This window comes from Phalacrocorax carbo, chromosome 2 (assembly GCF_963921805.1).
Source record: "Phalacrocorax carbo chromosome 2, bPhaCar2.1, whole genome shotgun sequence".
Lineage (NCBI taxonomy): Eukaryota > Metazoa > Chordata > Aves > Suliformes > Phalacrocoracidae > Phalacrocorax > Phalacrocorax carbo.
In genome coordinates, this window is record NC_087514.1 from 5,477,266 (window position 1) to 5,498,237 (window position 20,972).

General features: G+C 39.5%; 1 protein-coding gene across 7 annotated transcripts in view; it reads left to right on the top strand.

The window, feature by feature from the left end:
- The window catches only part of TRAPPC9 (trafficking protein particle complex subunit 9), a 534,676-nt gene that overhangs the window by 289,736 nt on the left and 223,968 nt on the right, over positions 1-20,972 (top strand). The window lies entirely within an intron of this gene.

Sequence of the window (20,972 nt, forward strand, 5' to 3'; positions counted from 1 at the left end):
GTCTCCCTAGCGTAGCAGGATCTCTAAGGTGGATAATAATGTAATCACTCGAAGTAAATACACAATAATTAAACGACCAAAACTTTCAGAAGTTAATTTTGATTATATTTCAAGTTTCAGCTACTCAACGCCATGACCAATAGTGTAGTAAAGCAGTATCAGGCCTTATTTCTGTCAAAGATTAATATCATATTGTAAAAACGCATCTATACTATTTCAAATGGAGTACAGTTTGTCCGTTGATGTGAAATTCCTGTGTTATTAGTTTTTTTCATCACTTTAAAGTCTTTCTTAGCAAACAGTAAGGAAGATGCTCCACATAATGTTGGGAGTCATTTCTCCAAACAGCTGGAATGATGTCGTATTCACCAGGTCTCTGACATTCTACTGGCTGTGCTGATGATGTTGCTATAGAAGATAGTTTCTGAAGAAAAGGCTCCTTCCTGCTGTCATTTGCCCTGATGCTGAGAAAACTGTCCATTTGTGGCGGTGAACCTTGCACCTGCATAGCTGTCTAGTAAGAATTGGATTGATGCCTGCAGCTCGATCACTAAGCGGTCAGATATATAACAGCTTTTTTTTCCTATTATCTAGGCTTGTACTCTGAGTGACAAAGTGACATTTGTCTCTCCAGATGACCTGTATTGACCTTATGAATGTAGGATCAAAGACATGTTTCTTGTAGTATCTGTTGGTATTGTTAGCTGGAAATTCAACAATTGTTAGGAAACACAGATACACAGATGAATGTCAAGTTTAGATTGATTTTCATTACACAATAATTACAGTTTCATCACATGCACGTGCAAAATCTTGGAAATCAAAATGTATGGGATGTCCATAGCCAAGTGTTGCCTCTGTGCCCCGTGCCGGACACAGCCGGTCCCAGCCGGCTCCAGCGGCCCCACGGCAGGGCACAGCTGAGCCCCTCAGCCGAGCTGGGGGTGCCAGGGGGAAACGGGCTTCAGAAAGGGCCAAAGGCAAAACACGGCACAGGAGGAGGAAGCCGAGGAGGGAGCAGCAGCAGAGGCACCCCCAGGCCGGAGCAGGGGGAGGAGGGCAGGAGGGGGTGCAGGCCCGGAGCAGGGACCCCCCGCAGCCCTGCAGAGGCCCCGCCGGAGCAGAGACCCCGCCTGCAGCCCGGGGAGGGCCCCACGCCGCAGCCGGGGGATGTTTCCTGCGGGGGCTGCGGCCGTGGAGAGCCCAGGCGGGAGCAGGGGGTCCCTGAAGGGCTGCAGCCCGGGGAAGGGCCCGCGCGGGAGCAGGGAGGGGTGTGAGGCGGGAGGGGCGGCCGAGAGGGGCTGGGATGGGCTGACCGCAGCCCCCGAGCCCACCCCTGCGCCCCTCGGGGTGGGGAGAGGGGTCGGGAGTGAGGGGGCGAAGCTGGGAGCAGGAAAAGGGGCAGGAAGGTGTTTTAAATTATGACTTAGTTTCTTACCATCTAAATCTATTTTCATTGGCAATAAGTTTCATTTTCCCCAAGTCTAGTCTGATTTGGCTGTGACAGTGACTGGTAAGCAATCTGCTTGTAGTTATCTGGGCCCATGAGCCTTTATATCCTTTTTTCTTCCCCTGTCCTGTTGTGGAGGGAGAGTGAGCGAGCAGCTGGGTGGGCACCTGGCAGCTGACCAAGCTCAACCCACCACAGAGTGTTCCTTCAATATCTGGATATTCCCTTCCAATTATTGTCTTTTGGGGAGGTTGTAGTGCAGTTCCTGCCATTTCTTGGAGCCAGTAACACTCAGAAATCTCTGCAAAAGCAATAGATACTACATAACGGTAAAAAATATGCTAGAATGACCCCCAGCAAGGAATGAAAATGAGACAATACAGTATTGTTTGCTTGTGAGAAATTATTTTGGCTTCCTAGCTGTCACAGTACATAGTTTTGGTACAGGAGGTCCATTCAGAAAGCTGTGCATAATTCATTCAAGTACAGGTGAGCAGAGGTAAACCAGAACTGTGGCATGTAGCAATACATGCCTGACAGGGAGGAAGCAGTTTGTAATAGAGGTTGGTGATGATAATCTGGAAGCTGTTCTTTAAAAGGCATGGTGGCAGACAATGACATTCTTCTGTTATTTTGAGAGAGTGAAAAAATCCATCTATTTGATCACCATGCAGAGCTAAGCTTCACAGGTTTCCTCCTGTTCTCGTAATAAAGTTTTTCTTAGGCAATATATTGTTTGAGATTAAGAACAACTCTCGCATACTGTATAATATCATGCTTTATCCTTCTTGTTCTCTTTTAAAGTATCTTTTGTTTTGCATTGGTGCTGGAAACTTGGTAATAATCCAGTAGTGTTACCTGATTTATGTAAAATACCACAGATGGCGTTTACCTCTATCTTTCATCTGGAGTTTCAGTCTGTGGAGCTGTTTGCCATACGGCATGCCACAATAGTCAGCAAATCTTTAGTCAAATTAAGTTGGATAGTTCGATGGTATGAACTCGCCAGAAAATTTTTACGTGTCTAAATTTAAAGATGAAGGGCCCAAAGTATTACAGAAAACCAGAGATCTCATGTAGCCCAGGAACTACTTTTTATTCAGGTCTTGTTGTCTGTAGATACGGACTAAAACATTGGTCCACTGGATTTTGGGAGCAGGTTGTCTGTGCCTTCAGTTATTTCACCTTATAGTTTACTCTTCCAATTAAAAACTCACTGTATTCTGTGTGAGATAGTGGACATTCCTCAGTTGCACAGATTCCAAATGTGACCCTTGATTGTTCAGTTATTTTTGTTTTCCATGAAAGTTCACGCTAACCACGTGCATATTCCCAGTATGCCAGTCTTTTGGATACCATTGGGTAGTACTGTTGGATGGTACTATTTATACCCAAGCTTGCAGTAATAAAGCCTTTGAACTGCCTTTAGGAAGAAGCTTTAAACTGAAATACTGTAGTGATGACTCCTATGCTTTTCCTAACCTGCTAAAATCTAGAGAGGAGACTATATGAAGGGCTCCTTTGAGCCCTGAGATAACACTGAAGAAACAGGAGATGTAAGTGCAGCTTCAAATATTTTCACTGCTGAAGTGGAATTGCCCTGAGCATTTCACTAGAAATTAAATCTGAGTACACGGTATCTGGCAATTAATAGCAAATCAAAACTATCTTTATAAGCAGTGATTAGACAGTCTTTAATTGTCATTACTTCATATTCTGATGGCAAAGTGAATTTATTAAAGTTTGCAAACACTGAAATAAACACAAGTAAATATTTTGTTCAGTAAAATCTTACTCATATGTAATAATGTCTAGGTGAAAAGTCATTTGGGACTCTTTCTATTTTGAAACAGGGATTAAAATGAATCGGAGTCATCTTGTTATTCATTAAGTAGCTCACTCCTGCTCCATAATAAATAATAAATGATATGATGGGAAGATTCGTCACTTGTTAGTGAAATTTGAATATCAGCAAGTTAGTAGATACAAATAAAAAGCAAGCTAATGTCAGCATAAAATAACTTTGAAACTTTCTAAAGCCGTATGATGAAGATCAGGATTGGATACCTTCTACTGCCCAAGAAAGTGGAAGTTACCGAGATCTACCCGTAGAGCTGTGTCCTGATTTTTCTGTTCCCGTACCCCACTCAAGCTGGCTATAGTTGGCAAGAATATAGAATATTTCGTTTCTTGGGCTTACCCATGAAACTGGGTGATTTTCAAATGTTCAGATAAGCGTATTCTATAAGATCCTTAACATGTCAGAAATAGCTGTGTTTTTCTTCCTTTCAGCCCCTGTTAGAAGAGAAACCTCATGGGAGGTCAAGGCATTATAAATAGCTATACCTTGATTGCCACCCCCAACCCCCCCCCCGCACCACCCCCCCCCCCCAAAAAAAAAAAAACCAAGCAACAAACAAAACCAAAAACCAAACCCCAGCCCACCCATAAAATTCCACCTGAGATCTTTACCCCATTTCTGGGGTTAAATATCTTAGAACTTTTATGGGAGATCCTGGCAAGTGGAAAGGACGGTGCTGTCGGTAGAAATGCATCTTCCAGTCTCCTCTCTCCCCATCCTCCCCTTTTCAGTCGCCTGTGTATGGAGGTCTCTTACTGAAGCCAAATCATGTTTGTGATTTTGAAGATGTGTAGATTAAAATATTGTAGGCTCTGTTGGATGCCTGAAAGCACCAACGACACCAGGAAATTTATACTTTACCCTGCTAATTGTTGGAAAATATGAGCCCTTGATTGGTATGCAATTAGAAGTGTAACATTCTGTTAAACATATCACACAGCATATGGCATGTTAGTAGCAAATCCTCTAATTTAAAATGAAAAAAAGTATGTAGTTCTGCATATTAGCAATTTTTGCAGAGAATCAAACTTTGCCATTTGTCTAAATGTCAGAGGGGAAGAAGCCATCCTTAGTTATTCTGGCAGTCTAAATTTGTTTTATGTGTGATAAAATTTGTGTTCTCTAACAATAAACAAATATAAAAGAGGAAGACCAATAATGTATTTAAACGTGCCATTAGTTCCAACTCATCGAAACTATGCCTTCTATTAAAGAAATAATCTGAACTACCTTACCACATCTGCTTTAATTCAAACAGGCTAAAAATGCTGAAGCACAAACATAATTGCAGAACCACAGAAAAAGAAGTCAAAGGGCGAGGAGTGGAATTCATTGATGGTGCATTGTTTTGTCCATCAAAAGCATAGAATGGATCCATAGACAGATGGTCCTTTTTTAAAAACCTCAGTGGTCTGAAGGCTTGATATACCCTCTAGTCTTCCAGTACATGTCCTCTGATTGCCTGATTTTTTTTTGTTGGGGTGTTTTGGAGTAAGATTTTCACATGTGTTCCAAGGTGCTGCAAGGAACACCTTTCTGTTACAGGCTGCAGTTTTGCTTGCCTTGCCCAGGGATGACTAGTACTTAGGTGACGTACTTAGCCCATTTCTAAAGCTCATAGTAAGCACTGCTAACTGTAGGCATGGTCCGCTGCGAGATGGGTTGGTAGTTCAGGCTAAGATGGGAGCAAGTAAACTGCATCCAAGTATGAAATAGTTCCCTTTCACAGTGGCTGTGCAGGGTTACTGAGTGTCTTTGAGTACGGTTAGTCTTGGAGGGGATTGCATTTCATTGATTGCACATGCAACACAGTTTTTATCAGTGAAGTTTAAAAATCTTTGAATGCTTCAGGTACGTTTTTGTTAACAGGCTACTCGACAAGCTTGTTATTTCTAATGTGTGTAGATGGTCAATTTGTCTCATGTTTGGCAGGTAACATCTATCTTCTTCCTCAAAGTTTCTGACTTCTGAGTCAGTCTCACTGTTGCTATGTTAGGATAGCTCACCACTTAAAAAATGTGGCTTATTTCTGCTTTAATTTACATCTTGTCTCCAGTCTTTTTCCCATGGCATAGTATTTGTGAGACATCGGTCTGATGGTATATTTGCCAATGTATCTCAAAGTAACCTCCTACCGCTGGCTTTATTAAGTGTTTAGCCTGAAATGGTAAGTAGGTTTCTCATTCGGCTTGTCTCCTCATCGTCCCTGCCTTTGTCACCCTCCTACTTCAGTCAGAGAGTGACTCTTACCGCAGTGTAGCCGAGCGCTGCAGAGCCGCAGCCCAGCCCTGTGAGAATTTGCGTCCCTGTCTTAAACCGGGCAGGAAAGAAAATTTTTCTGCTCTAGCAGATAACTGATCATTTATTATGCTCAAGTACTGACATCAGTTGTCGTGACTTTGTACTTCATTTTGACATTGCATTATCCAGTCAATTCGGCGTTGAACTGGAGAAAATGAGAATAGTAGCCGATGCCTCAAACTGTTAATTTTATATCAAAGACAGCTCTTCAAAATGTGGCACGGGGAGGAGAGAGTTCTTTTTCATTCTGCTTTACTCACCAAATTACACAGGTACTTTGGAAATCTTAAATCTAGTACATTTAAAATCAGTTTGTGCTACAAAGCTTGAGGTTTGGTATTGGTTGTTCCTGTTGTGTGTTGTAGCCACTAATCCTTTTAATGAAGAGCTTTTAACATTGAAGAGATTCTATTTATAGTAAAGCCATTAGAGCATAAAGCTCCTCATTGCTATTCTGCAGCGTGTAGCTGTAATGTTTGTCAGTGGAGAAAAGATATTTTTAGCTGCAGCATTGAAAACCGAGGCTGAAAGGTCAAGAATCCTCACGGGGGTATGTTCTGCTACATCAGTGCTATCACACAGCTGCTGTTTACTCTCTTATCGTTCTTCAGTAATAAGAAGATTTTTTTATTGTGACACTAAAGGTATAAAGCATCAGAAGGATTTTGTGCATGAAGTGAATACTCGGGGAGGGATGATGTATCCAATCACATTAAATGTTCTACTTCTCCTTAAGTGAATGATTTTATTTTCCCAAAGACTATCTCAATACCTATTCGTCACAAGATTCATTCTAGGAAAGTTTTTTATTAAAGGGGTTAAGACTTAATGCAAGCAAAAGGCAATCTGCTGAAATAGCGAAGGATTTTAAGTACATGCTATTCTGCCTGACATCTACACCATTCATTTCCTTAGCAGCGTACTGCATGAACGGAAGATATAATATGAACGTGAAGTTTGCCAAAGAAAAAAGAGCCTGGAGATTTCTATTGGTAATCTGAGGAACAGAATTGTGGGTGGTGGTGATTATATCTGCTACAGGACAGCTCATAGCACACTGGATAGGTACTCAGCAAGCACAAAAAAGATCATGTGGTCCTATTGTAACAGGATATGATAGATGATATGTAAAAGGGAGAAGGGAGAAAGGAGGGGAGAAAAGGGGATAATTATAGGGATACAAGGCTGCATATATTAGCTGAGGGTACAATGTGGAGGCTTCAGAGGGTTTTCTAATATCTTTATGAAAAAATCAGGGGGAAAAGAGATTAATTGCCACATTGAGAAAATTAGGGCTGTATGATCAAAGGAAAGGCAGAGAAGAAATGTCCTGTTGACAGATGGCTTATAAAAATGAAAAGATTTTCCAGAGGATATGAGTCTGGAGTTTTGTGCTGCTTGGGGAGACACAGGCACTGTCATCATATTTTAATAATAATAAGGTGCTGTGTAACCCTTCTTATTCACCAAACATTATGTAGCATAGGAAAAGTATGAGTAAAATAATACACTGATAGGTACACTTGCTTCTCAGGTGATAATGAGATTAATTGTACTCCTCCTCTAAGAATTTCTTCAAGGTCTTGGTGCTGGAGGTTGTTCTTATCTTCTGACACATGGAGTCCATTATCACATACGTTTTAAAACAGGAAATTATTTCAATTCTACTCTTTCATCATACCCAAAGCAGTTTTTAACACCATCTTTCTCAAGCTTTCTCTATAGGCAGTATTTGACTTAGTCCATGCGGTTATAACCATTACGTTGTTCTGTCTGCTCGAATCGTGCCAGGCAGCAGCACAGAGTGAGCACACATTAATAGACAGCTCCTGTCCCCAGGATCTCGTACATAAATAAACCAGAAACTGAAGGATTGTCAAAAAAGGATTGGAGAAACTGAAGAGATCTCAATTCTACAATTATTTTTCTTTTGTAATCGAAGAGTATTTAGGTAAATGGGCATTGGCTGAAGGGAATGACAGAGAAAAGGAGGGTGTGGCTTCATGAAAAGACAAGACATTAATGGCTTGTTCCTACCAAAACCGACAGATGTTGCTTAGTCCCATTATCTCTCATCTCTCACTCTTCTGTGAAAGAAACTCATGTGTTTCTGGCTCTGTCACTTCATGGCACAGTGACTCAATTCAGCTCACTAAAACAGCAGGGAAAAAGCCCGGAGCGGGGTTTGGAGGGGGAAGTAGTTCCTCTTTTTTGGCGGGAGGGGTCAGGTTAGGAGGTTCAATCAGTATGCCTTGTCACGGGGGCGGTGAGTGCTGGGGCAAAGGAGCAGCTGGCTCATGCAGTGAGGAGCCAGGGGGGCTGAAGAGGAGGGCAGGAGGGAGCCCAGCTTCTCCCCCTCCCTGCTGAGGTGATGAGCTCTTAATTTAACTTACCATCATGTGAACCATGGGAACAAGTCTGAGGAAGGCCATGAGGATCAGGGACCATAGGTGGAGGGAGGCTCAATTATGCAGGAGGAACCCTGTGTGAACAGCCAGTCTTCATGTGGAAGAGAATGTCCTGAGAAGGGGCTGTCAGAAGCTGTCCTGACGCCGTTCAAGGGCTTGGCCCATCCCTGCTCTGACTTCTTAAACCTACGTTGGTATCTGCTCCTCATAGCTTTAGGTCCTCTGGTGCCAGCGTATTTTTTTGTTTCTATTGATCTGTTGTCTTCAAATATGCATGACTTGGAAGAAGGAGGATGCTACCTGGAGCTTAACACTGACGTGGGAGGTGGTTGCTCATACGTGAGATATGCACTTATTATACGGAATGGAGGAATTTATTCTGAATTCTTGACTTCACGGTGTGTATATATACACACTTTCTTAATGAAAGAGAAACTTTACAAACATCAGTGATGGATTTGATATATTGGGAGAACTGGAAGTGCCTGGGATTTTGATGGTAGCACAAAGATTTCTTTCAAAAGAAAGAATTCAGATGATCTTTGTTTCTTCCTGTAACTGCTAGACAGAAGGAATCAGTGGAGAATATGATAAAAAATTATGGCAACTCATAATCCATTATCTTAATTGCAAACTAATAAGTTAGTTATTTACAGCTTTCATAGCCTGCAGAAGTAGTCATGGTGTTTGTGGGGGGGGGGGGGAAAAAAAGTTCTAGGTCACAGACTGATCAAATAAATAAATAAATAAATGATTGATTGATTGATGGCATTTGGTATGCAAATGCATATGATTTTGCTGTTCTAGCTACTAGAGTATTGTGGAAATCCTGATGTCTACTCTAACTTTCCTCAACTTCCCTAGTTAATCTTGATGCTTTTTATACTCGCTAGTCCTGTGAAATTCCATGTAGGTTTGCTATATGTGCTGCAGATATATATCCTGCTTTCTCAGACTGTTTAATTCTTATTTGGGCTTAGACCAGCTTTAATTACTTTGATGGTGGTGTCTTTGTTGCAATTTCACAACCGCTATGATGTCTTTTTTTTTTTGTGGTTGCTTTTTTTACAGTTAGTTGTTCACATACTACCTAATTTGCTTTATTAGTTAAGCATTCTTGGGAGAAACAAAGGATTTTTTTTCTTTTTTTACCAACAGTGGCTTTTGTTAGTAAATGTAAAGGCAGCTCTTTTGGAGTCTAGTGGGCTAATGTTCCCACTTTGTTGTGCATTGGTGTGAAGTTGAAGACGGGTAGATTTTGGTAACTATTGACATTCAACTTCGCTGTAAATTTGTAAAATTCAATGCAAGTCAGTTACTAAAACACTTTGTTTTCATTAAATTATCCCCTGGATCTCTTCTGTGTGCAGAGATAGGTTAAAAATAATTGCAAGGTAGACGTGCTGGCCTTTATTGACATAGATTCAGCGAACATGCAGCAGTTGACAGTTGCCTTTTACTAGTTTCATATTTTCACTTTAAATGCATAGTTGCTGTGAGAGAGTGGAAATGTCAGAGCCGTATCTGTAGTGAAGACAAAAATACATGCTTGTAATTACTGTTCTCTGAAAATGTTTTTTTTTTTGTGAGAGATGTTTTATCTGTTCTCCTTTCTGCTGCATCTGAGACTTGCATATTCTTTTCTTGATTTGTTTGTTAACCAAGGGGAATTTTTATCTTCGTACTCATTTTTTTTTTTTAAGATTTATGGTGCGCTTGCCTCTAATTCGAAACTTGGCAAATTCTAGAAAGTATGGAAATGTGACCTAGTTCTGACCTCATATACCTATGCTGCATTTTGTAGCGATGCCCCTAGCACGTTTGATGGCTCTGCAAGGCCTTTTATTTGCAGTCTGTCATCACAAAATGTATTTGGCTCCTGGTTACTATATAAAAGGATTAACAATTCCTGACACAGCTGAAGTTTCAGTTTAGGAATCTCAGTTTAAATCTCTTTGCAACAACTGAAATATCAAGGGTTGTTATTAGAGAAAGATTGAGTCACTCTGAGAGATGTGTGGAGACTTGTGCAAAACTGTATGTACATCGGAGAATCTCATCATTTCAGCTGCAGCTTTTCTGGCTGGTACAGAGCAGTATCTGGAGAGTTCAGTTTATCTACTTGAGCTAATCCATGGCTTCAGTTTATTGTATATACAGAGCCTGTGCTGTAGATCCAGTTCAAATTAAAATGAAGTACTAGGTCTTAGTGTTTCACTCTGCCCGAAGCAGTAGTTTTTGATGGTAGCAATGTGGAGAATGCTTCTGCAAATAAAGCTGCAGGCAGTGGCTAACATTTTAATTGTCCTGTCCTTTAAATTTGCTCAGTTTGGAGCCTTGTCGATGCTAATGCTGCCTCTGTAATGCAAAGCTGGGATGACTTTTGATTCCAGTCCTATTTTGTTAAGTGGATGTATTTTACGTGTAACTAGTGACTTGCTGCTAGTGGATGGTAAGTATAAGTACTGACTTGGTTTATTGTCTGTTTAAAGCTCTCATGAATCCCTTAAACAGTCTTAAGACACGGTTTTGCCATGATTTCCTGCTTGTGGTTGGGTGCCATTCAAGATTTGGAAGGAATTAAGAGCTACAGGCAGCCCCATCTCACTGCATCTCTTTCTGTATAGCATTTCAACATTTGGGATCTGGTGCAATTTATGTTAACAAAATCCTAAATTGGGATACTTCAGGGTAAAACATTTCTGGAAATGAACTTTGTTATTCTTGCTGTCAATTAAATGACTAGGTCTCAATATAAAAATCTTCCTTTTTGTTCAGGATTCTGACTTGTGTGTTGTTGACATGCCGGAAATGTAGATAAGATGTGATAAAAGGTACTGTTACTGTTGCCTGCCCACACACATAATTTGTTTGCTGCATAAATACACCTACGGGCTTGTTCCATACAGAGGTCTAAGTAACTACATAAAAACATATATTTGCTTTGTTAATTCACAGATTTTTTTCTGCGATATATTCAACATAAACATAGATAAATAAGCCAAGAGTTCATCAGGGAAAACCATGTTGCTGCCAAATTGCATTACAGTAGGCCAAAAAAATTCCTTCCAAAACATTCCTCAGCGCTTCTGAAGGGAATACCTCAACCAGCACATGCGACTTCTAAATAATCAATCTGTTCCGAGGGAATAAAAGTTGAAGATGAAAGAATAATTTTGCCTTTTCACCCAATAACTCTGAGTCTAGGAACTGTACAATGAATAATCCAAGCTGATTTTTAAAAACATGGAAGGAGAATGTAGGTATGATGTGGGGATGCCAAAGCCTGTGAAGATGTCTAATTTGGACATCATGCATTGCATCTAAGAACAAAGTGAAATAGGAGCTGGAAACATGACTACGTAAGCAGATAGCTTCTTTGATAGCTCAAGTTTCTAACTAGTTCCCAGAAGAAAATGTTGCAAAGTTCTCCCACAAAACTGCTAGAGCTCCTCTTCGGTACTGTGCATACCTGAGGAAACATATAATTACCAGTCTCTGCAACTGCATCGCTGACCAAGGCTCCAGTGGCATTTTAATAAAATAAATTATCAAGTCTGTTTAACTGCAGAAGCAAATCCTATCTTCATGATTTTATCTGGTTCCTTCACTGAACTCCTTTTCCTGCGTCAGCTTTCCAACTCAGCTTGTACTAATATGCTCTCCAGCATCTCTTCAATTTTTCTTGGCTTGTGTTGTCCTGAGCTGACGGAGCTAAAGTCTTGCCGTTCCCGTTCTCTCCCAGAGTTCATGGGATGACGTGGAAGATCTCATTCCTTCTGGCTCTGGATTAGAAGTCCTGAAATAGTCAAATGCGTATCTTTCTCTGAGGGCAGGATGAACTTCTGACTTTTCTTTTCTGGCCAATATTATGTTTATAAGGCTGGAAGCTGATTTGGAAGCTGATTTTATTTATTTATTTTTCAAAAAACCACAAACCTTGGAGAGCTTGATACCAGAGAATGGCATTTATCTAGGTAAAAAGTTTGTTGTAACTTTTAAATTGTCCAACTGCGCTTGTATGAGGAGACAGTTGTTTTCACTCTGTTGCTTACCTCTTGTGAATTTATGATGCTATTTTTCTGAGAACACTGAAATGTTTCTTATCATCAGTGAGGGAATCATATCCCTGTGAGAAGCTTAATGTGCATATTACATATAGACAGACTAAGAAGAGATCATTACTTCGCCTCAGGCTACAAAATAAGACAGTAATATAGTGGGAAGCTCAGTCTCGCAGCCTCCCGGTTTAACCAGTGAATGACTCATTTATGATACTGGCTCAAAATGCACTAGGAATGAATGATGGTGAATAAAGCTTAGAAAATGATTGGTCCGAACAATGTCTCCTATTCAGGGCTTAATAATGTGTGACTTTCACGCCAGTTTTGAAATTAGACTAAAACTATGGGACTATACTTTGCTTCTGGCAATATCCCTGATTAATAAGCAAAGCAAATGTTTTTCTACACTGAATTACTTCCAGTATCTTTATTTACACATCAATGTCAGAGTAGTCCTTTGCTTGTAATTTGGCTGTTTCACAACTCTTGTTTTGTTACTCTCTTTAGCTCCCACTGGCTTGGCAATGAGGTGGCATTAGGCTTATGTCCTTCTGAATGTGAAAACTTCCAAATATGCTCCTCAGCATAACAGGAATAGTTCTGCCCAAAGACCTTCCTCATCCTGGAATTGCAAGAAACCACCCCTAGGAAAAGGTTTCATTTGTAATTGCAGGTAGAACATCCACAAATCTGCTCCCAGTTTATTCCAAGCCCAGTTCAGTATCAAGGCTCTGAAGAACTTCAGCTGGGATTTCAAATTCCTAGTGTCCTCCTGATCCTGCAGCCCGCTGCTTTCCTTTTCCTTTCTCAAGTGTAGTTTGAGGAGGACTTTTAATTGACCTAAATTAAGGGCTGCTACGAGGGAGTGTCTGTGCCTTCCCCTCTGCCCGGCTCTGTACCCCTGGGTTTTGGCACTAGAGTTTGTATAGGTGCCGGGTAAGTCAAATTAAGGAGTTGATCTCTCTGAAAACAGTTTTCTTCCCTCACTGCCAAGTCTTCCTCCAGATTATTTCCTCAATTACTTTGTGCATTTTTACTACTGAATTTGTTCCAGCTTTGCCTCTTGCCAGACTTCCCTGCACTGATTTAACACACCAGTCCAACAGAAGACAAACCCAGTGAGAAATGCAGATAGTTTTCTGTAGTGTTAGTGATTGGAACCGCTGCTGGGAAGATCACCTTGACTGTTCTGAGAATTGAAGGCTCGGATCCTCTGTTCCCCAAAAGAGAGAGGAAATAGTTTGCTAAGGAAGTGGAATCTCCTTCATCCCTATCCCAACACTTCTTTATGTGATCCTCATTAAAAACTGTGTCTTATGACCGATGCCCTTCTCTCTGGGCTTCAGCGCTTCAGCCTTAAGACCTTCCACTGCTGGAGTACTTTATAATCCAAGGCTGATTCTGTGCATATGAAACCCTATCGCAGAATATCCTTTGACATATTTTGGTATATAACTATTCAGCTAGATATTTTAAAATACGAAACTCTTAAGAATTGACTGCTCAGTTCTAACCGGAGTTTGCAAATTATCTGATGAAGTTTCATTTTTCCTCCAGAGCTGTATGACTAAACGCAAGGAGGGAAAACAGAATAATCATCAGTGAAAATAACCAAATAATGACATAATAATCACAAATGCAACTGAGAAGGCGGTATTAATTATTCATAGAGGGTGATTTATCTTAAAACTTACTGTTAGACCGGCAGCTGAAATAAAGGCAGATGTTTGTGCTTTGTCCCAGAGGGCTGGAAATACAGAATTGGAGGAAAATTTGATACCCGCATAATGACCTGGGGGGGTGTGGAGGTCTGCGTAGTTGTTATGTGTGAATGATGTATGTTTTGAATCACAGATGGAAGCACTTTTTTTCCAGTATTTGTGCTGTTTCTAATTTCTTCTGTATGTTGTGTAGAGACTGCACTGTAACATCTTTCATTTAGCACTCTTGCTGCATATTTTGGAGCAAATATTTACGGGAATAAAGACAAATGACAAATGCTATGTGTTAAAATGTTAACAGATATTTTTAAATTATGAATTCACTTCTAGTAGTTACATTTCACTTTTGAAGTGCTTTGCAAGTGCACTTAAATACCACAAACCCATAATTTCAGAATGCAAAATTTAGATTAAAGGTGGAAGCACTAAAGCAAAGCAGAGTGAGAAGGAGGAAATAAATTTATGACAAAAGCTTGAAGTTACAGGTCTCAGGACACCTGGTTTTGTCTTCCGTCTTTATTGAAAATTTATTGTGATACTTTGGGTAAGTTGGCTTTGTTTTGCTTTTGTTGAACGGAGTATTGTGAGTGAGCTATGGAAGTTTTAAAGTTGAAAAGCACTAAACGGTATGGTACGGAATCAATACAGTGTAGCTGGACCGGACCTGTGCCATCACCTGGTTCAGACCCCGCTCAGAGCAGGGCCAATCTTTGTATTAAAATGAAATGCCAGGTCAGGCCAGGTGTGAGGGCTATCATCCTTCTTTGGCAACTTCCCCAAGGTCAGCCCATGAGTTAGGGGCAGGTTTGCCTGCACGCTTCCTCTCCAACTCTGTCTTCTGGTTAACTTGCTTATAAATAGCTGTAAAGGCCTCTTATGTGTGCCGTAATTTTTCTTCAGTAATTACATTAATTCTGTTTAGAGTTTAAGGTTAGGTGAAGGACATAGGGTTATGATGAGAAAAGGGAAAACAAGTTGTGAAAGTTAAATAGCTTTAGTAGAATGAGAGCCCTGAACCTGTTGCCTCTGCTTCAGATGTCAACAAGATGCAAGATAAATCAGAAAACCTTGTTGGTAGATATCTGCTTTCTTTTCATGTCATCTTTACTTTTAAAAGAATATGTATTTAAAATTTTGATCAGTGGTTTAGCTTCTCAGCATTTCTGTTCATCTGGTTAAAGTATAAGATACCAGCTGTGTTTGACATTGCTGTAATGTGATCTTTCTTTCTAAAAAAACCAAACCAAACCCCAAATGTGTATGCGGTGCTTATTCTACTGATCAGCATGTTTATGTGAAAATAATCCAGATTTACCTGAGCACATTGGGAAAAGTTGTGGTATTTACCAGTTACGTGTTTGTATTTTTCTCCTTGTCCTTGAGTTTTGGGATGTGCACTACTACAAATAGAGTTTATTAATAGATATAAATAAATCATGCAATGCAACATAAGGGAGCCAGCCTAGCTCTGCTCTCTCTCATCATAAAATTTTCTGGTCATCTTGTGCTTGTACTGGTGGTGTACAGAATTGCAGCAGGCACCGAGGGATGCGCAGGCAGCTCTACAGAAAAGTGATGCTGTTTGCCTGCCTCCGACACTGTGCGGGTATGACCTTTGAAGATTTAGGTTTGGAGTACTTTTCCTGTTTTTTTGATGGGGCTTATGCCTGGTGTTGTTGGGACCAATATGCCGTAGCTGCTTCTCCTGTGGAAGTGGTCAAAACAGAACAGCTGGCCTTAGAGAGTGATGCAAGAAAGATGGTCTCCATTCAGTTCTGCTGTTCAGCCAAGAATCTGATCCTGTTGGGATTAAAACATCTGGAATTATTTGTCATTATTAAATAAAGTTATGTGCCCTATTGTGCTTTGCTCAGGTTTTGACAGTACTAACTCCTAGCGTTCCTAATTCTTATCTGGGCTATGACAAAATATAATAACTTTTTATGTATTTTAATTCACATTCTTCCTGGGTACCCTCAGAATGTTGCCTATCAGTATCTCCATCTTGGAGATTGTAATGACTTTTCTCTAACATTTTCTTCAGAGAATCGGTGCTTTTCTGGAAGCTTGTTGCCAAGCTAACTTCATTATGCTATTATTATTTAGTGTTTTTTTTCCACTAAAGAACACTAGAACTTCTAAGAATTTAATTCTGTGAGAGTGGTTGACCTTTCGTGGTATTGAAAACCCACACATTTGCTTTGGGAACATGGTTTTATTTTATCTGGAGGACATCAGTCTGGAAAGACTAAGAACTGCTTGAAAATAACTTCTTCCAGCTACTTTTGTGTATTGACGCCTAAAATAAAATTGCTAATAATTACCAATGCCTCTTCACATGGCTTAATAATAGAACCTATGATAGAACATCCTATCAGCTGAAGATTTCATGTATCATTTCAAGAGAGAAAATGCTCATGGAATTTTAACAGCCTCGGGCCTTGTCAAAACAGGCAACTTTTAAAAATTTAATTTCCTACTGAAGACAATAGTTCATTTCCTTCAGCATTAGCAGTATTTGGATCACTGACTGAAACACGCTGCTGACTATTATTCTGAACCAATGCACACTCAACCTCTTATCTGTTAGCTAGACTCAAGTGCGTGAAGATGTAGGAAGAGGGCTTTTGGCTCCCCAGTATGTACATTCTTTTGTCCTTTTCTGCAAAAATAATTGTGGAATTCTTCATGCCCACCTTGTCCAGGAGCATACTACTTCTGTGTATGTCAAGTAAAAACGAAACATGAGATGAATGGGTGTATGATCTCCTTGAAAAAACAGGATTTTACTGCATAATGAATTCTGGAGGAACAATTATTACTGCTATTAGTACTACCTGTATTACACTGCAGAACAGATGATGATGATGATTATTATTACATTGCAGCACAGATTTCTATTCGTGCCAGCAAAATCAAAGTGACCAAGGGAATGAATTAAAATGGGTATTTGCAAGGTTTAGTTGTCTTTGCTCCTTTACCCAAATCATCTTGGTATTCATTCGAGGAGGTACCTATTTTTTGTTTCATCTTTCACATTTTTCTATAAAATGTGTTTGTTGCAGTTCCTATTTGTAGACACAGTTTTATGTGTTTGTATTTATAGCCTTCCTATTGCACATGTGTTTATGTATGTGTACAAAAAATTTACTGAGGCTGTATGCAGGTCAGTTTTGTTTACATGAGTAGTGTGTGATTCTGCAAAAAATATCAAATTTGGAGGTGAAAAAAAGCTTATGGACAAGATTATGGAATCCAGGATACAGAAACTTGCTAATTTAGTCTTTGAAGACACAAGTGGTATTTTCACACTGCATCCACTTGCTGAATATTCCATAAATAGACTTTATTCATATCCCCCTAGGAGAGACGTGGCTGCAATTTATGGAAAACTCATCATGCTTCATGAAAGAGCTGAATGCCGCAGCTTTAACTGAAGCGCACTGGTTCATAAATGTTGCAATGCTATGAGCAGTGTAAAAGTAGACTTTTTTTTTTTCCTTTCTGGCAGGCGGTATGATTTTATTGCTTGAAGATGATTCCTACAGAGTTCAAAGAGAAAAAAAATGAGCTCAATGAATTCTTGACAGAATTCGATGCTGACTAGTAAAAAGATTTTCAAAATAATCTGACAGCCTGATTGACAAGGTGTGGTTTCAGTGGACCGTGTGCTTCTGTCGCTTCTGCTCTGACCTGTATATGGTGTCGCATTGCAATCAAGTCCTCCATTCTTGATTTGCTCGTCAAAAACTGAAGTTCAGGGAGAAACGTATGCTGGGGCCCAGCTCTGGATAGCTGCAAAACCTAGCGCTTTCATACATTAATGGTGGTATAAAAACTGATCAATAGAAAAGAAGTTTGCTGTGTAGTGATACTTTTTTTCTGAAGATGAAAGGTGTTAGTCACAACAAATTGTATTCTTTCCTTATACCAGCAAGTACGTACATGCTGAGTAGAAACACTACCATGGTGAAACTGGTGCCTTTAGTGTCCCTGCAGTGTCCTTGGCAAAGTGCTTGATGGATTAGCAAGAGAACGGTCCTATTACACAGATTAGGGGCACCTCGTTCGTCATAATAACACTTGATTGTGGTCCATTGTTATTTACCATTCCGTGCATACAAAATGAAAGTTTTAATATAGTTATATTAAAGCCATATTTTACAAAAGGAAAAAGGCTTCACTGCAGTTGTAACTTGCTGGTTTTGAGTTTGCGAAGCACCCCCAGCTCTCTGGTAGGGCCCACAACCTCAGGTTCTCCGTACTTTCTGAGGCCTGGGTAGACACCAAGGATTCTGAGCAATTTTTGAGGAGGCACCAACTTTCTTAGCCCAGATCTCATGTGTTTAAGCGTAAATGCCCCTACATAAACTGGATGTGGGAGTACAGATGGAACATAGAGAGTGTAACCTAATAACGCTTTAAATGGGATATAGCCCATAACTGGTTTTCCTCATTCCTGCAACCTGACTCCCATCTCTGCTCCTTCCAAAGCTGAAAATAGCCTAAATACTTCCTGCAAAGAAGGTGTTGATGTTGGATTTTGGCTTTTCACTAAATGGAACAATCTACAGTATCAGGAAGGTGTAAGAAAGCCCTAAAGGAATATTGAAATAAATGAAAATTTCAAAGGAAGAACTTTTTTTTTCTTAGAAAGTAATTAAGAATCGTGACTATTTTGGTTACTCTGCAATGAGCAAATCCTTAAGGAATGAAAATATGCTCTAACTAGCTGATTAGCAAATGTATAAAATACATAATGCGTGTGATTAAAACCTCTGTATTGCTTACTTAAGCTTTACAATGAATTCTACAAACATATCTAAAGAGTAGTTCATAAATCCTATAAGGTACACTTACCATCTCTATCAAAATCTGGCGTAAGCACTGTTGAGAATAAAAAAAAAATGTTCAAAACTCAATAGGAGGTTCGAAATACAACAGAAAGAAAAAGGTATTACTTAGACCCTGAGCAATGCAGGACATGATATTTTTGCTTAGAATTGCCTTGTATCTGTGATATTCTAAATATTCTTAAGCATGCTAGAGGTGTGTGACAAAGGATGAATGGGAAGGCAATACAGAAAATAGGGAAGAAATATGGAACTTTAGTTCTAAACCAGTAACAGATTGTTGAAGGGGTTTCTACTTGATTTATTTTAATATTTTTAGAATAGATTAGTTAGGATAATTTTACTCTCTTTTCCTGAAAACCTTAATAGGCTCACCATAAAACAGAGATTTTACTTCTGTAATTGTGAATCTGTGGGTGAACTAAATAATGTGATCCTTTCAGTACTAACACTCAGAAATAAAGTCAGCAGATTAGCTTATGAATTCTTCTGCTGAATGTATGAATTACATCATAATTAGAGGTTATAATCAAGTCTTAAATAAAGTGAGTTTATCTAAATAATACATGTGCTGCAAATGCTGTTAATATGATATTTTTCAATAACCTGTTTCTTGAATGATGGTCTCTAGGTCACTTGAAATACCCTTCTCACCTCTTTGTTTGCTGAATTTTATTATATACCCTAGTGATTTTCCAACTCAGAAATAGAAAAGGGCCAAAATGATGTTATTGCTGTGGGTTTTGTTGCTGAAATTTTCTCAAAGCCCTTGAGCAAAGTGAAACTGAACCAAAATTGGTGGCATTCATCAGCCACAGTGAACAAACAGGATCACTCTACATCAGAAAGAATTTTAATGTTTCATTACAATCTGTAATTAAGTACCCGCTCGTTCCTCATCTCCCTCTCCTCAACCTATTTACTTGGCCATTCATAATACTGACATTTATGCTGACCTGTGTTCCTTAAAATTACTGTGTAGGTCTTTAATTCCATTTTCCAGATTACCCTGAGGTGAAAATTTTTGCTGTTCTCTTCAGTGACAAAGGCTGTTAGAAACACCAGCTAGCCTTACACACCCTTAATCTCAAAATTCAGTTCCAAAAGCTTCAGAAAGAAGGAGTACTGAACAGAAGAAAGGGAAAGTCACATAAAACCCCAATGTATAATATTTCAGCTGGAGGGAAAGAAAAATCAATTGGATGTTTTCATGTGTTGTGATATCTGAAATCTGATGTGATGCAGAAAATATCAGGTATGGTAATTCTGCTTTAAGAAGGGGGTCGATCTTGTAAATCATAGGAAGGAAGAAGTTTCATATATATATAGGTTTAAGTTCCCTGACAAAGTAGCAAATAAAAATCAGTCTACTTACATTTGAGATTAAATTCAAAAAGTAAACAGTAAAAGACACAAACTTGAAGCAAATAAAATGTCTAGACATTTCTGAAAATCTCTGTGGTTGATTTTGATCATTTAGCAATTTCATTCTATACTTTTATTATAATAAAAGCATAATATTTGATAAAATAAAGTGTGATAGAAATGCAACCATAAGTTTTAGATTCCCGAATGCTGGCATGCTTGTGGCCTAAAAGCTGCCCCAAAGTGGCAAAAAAAGGAAGGAAGAAGAAAAGGCTATTTTCTTTCCCTGGTCAAAATGAATCATGGCTCTCCTTGTGATTCCTTCAAAATGAATCACTGGGCTCTCCTTGCCCAGTGCAGCACTTAGAGCAGCTGCTTCTGGTTTTGACTTTGGTGATTCCGAGCAAATTAAGTTTGGAAGCCCCAGATTTTGCCTTCTTAGTGTAATTTAATGCATGGAACTCCTTTTGAGCCGAAGTATGACCAACAGCAGATCCATGAGAACTTGCAAATTCAAAAGTGTTATAATGGAGATTTGTAAGAGATGTCTTTCAACCCAAGAGGAACACAATCATTGCTTATTTCAACAGAAATGTAAAAATCTGCAGAAGCTGATAGGGTTTGCGCATCTATTTCATCACTAGGCTGGGGAATATTTAAGACCTTTTAGGCTTACAAGGAGGTTTTTTTAACTATACACATCAACCTAAATAAAAGCCTGCCATAGGAACAACTACCAGTTTCAAATCTTAAATTTTATTTTAAGATATTCAGAGTAAGACTTTGGCTACAAACTTTGCTTTCGGGTTTATTCTGTGATGCAGAGAAGCTTAAAAAGAGGTTTGTGCCTGTTAAGACATGCAAACCTTTTTGACTGTAACACTTCAAGTTGATTTTAACTTCGTGTCCCGCCTGCAGAATACCCTGCGTAGCACATCATGTCTAGTCA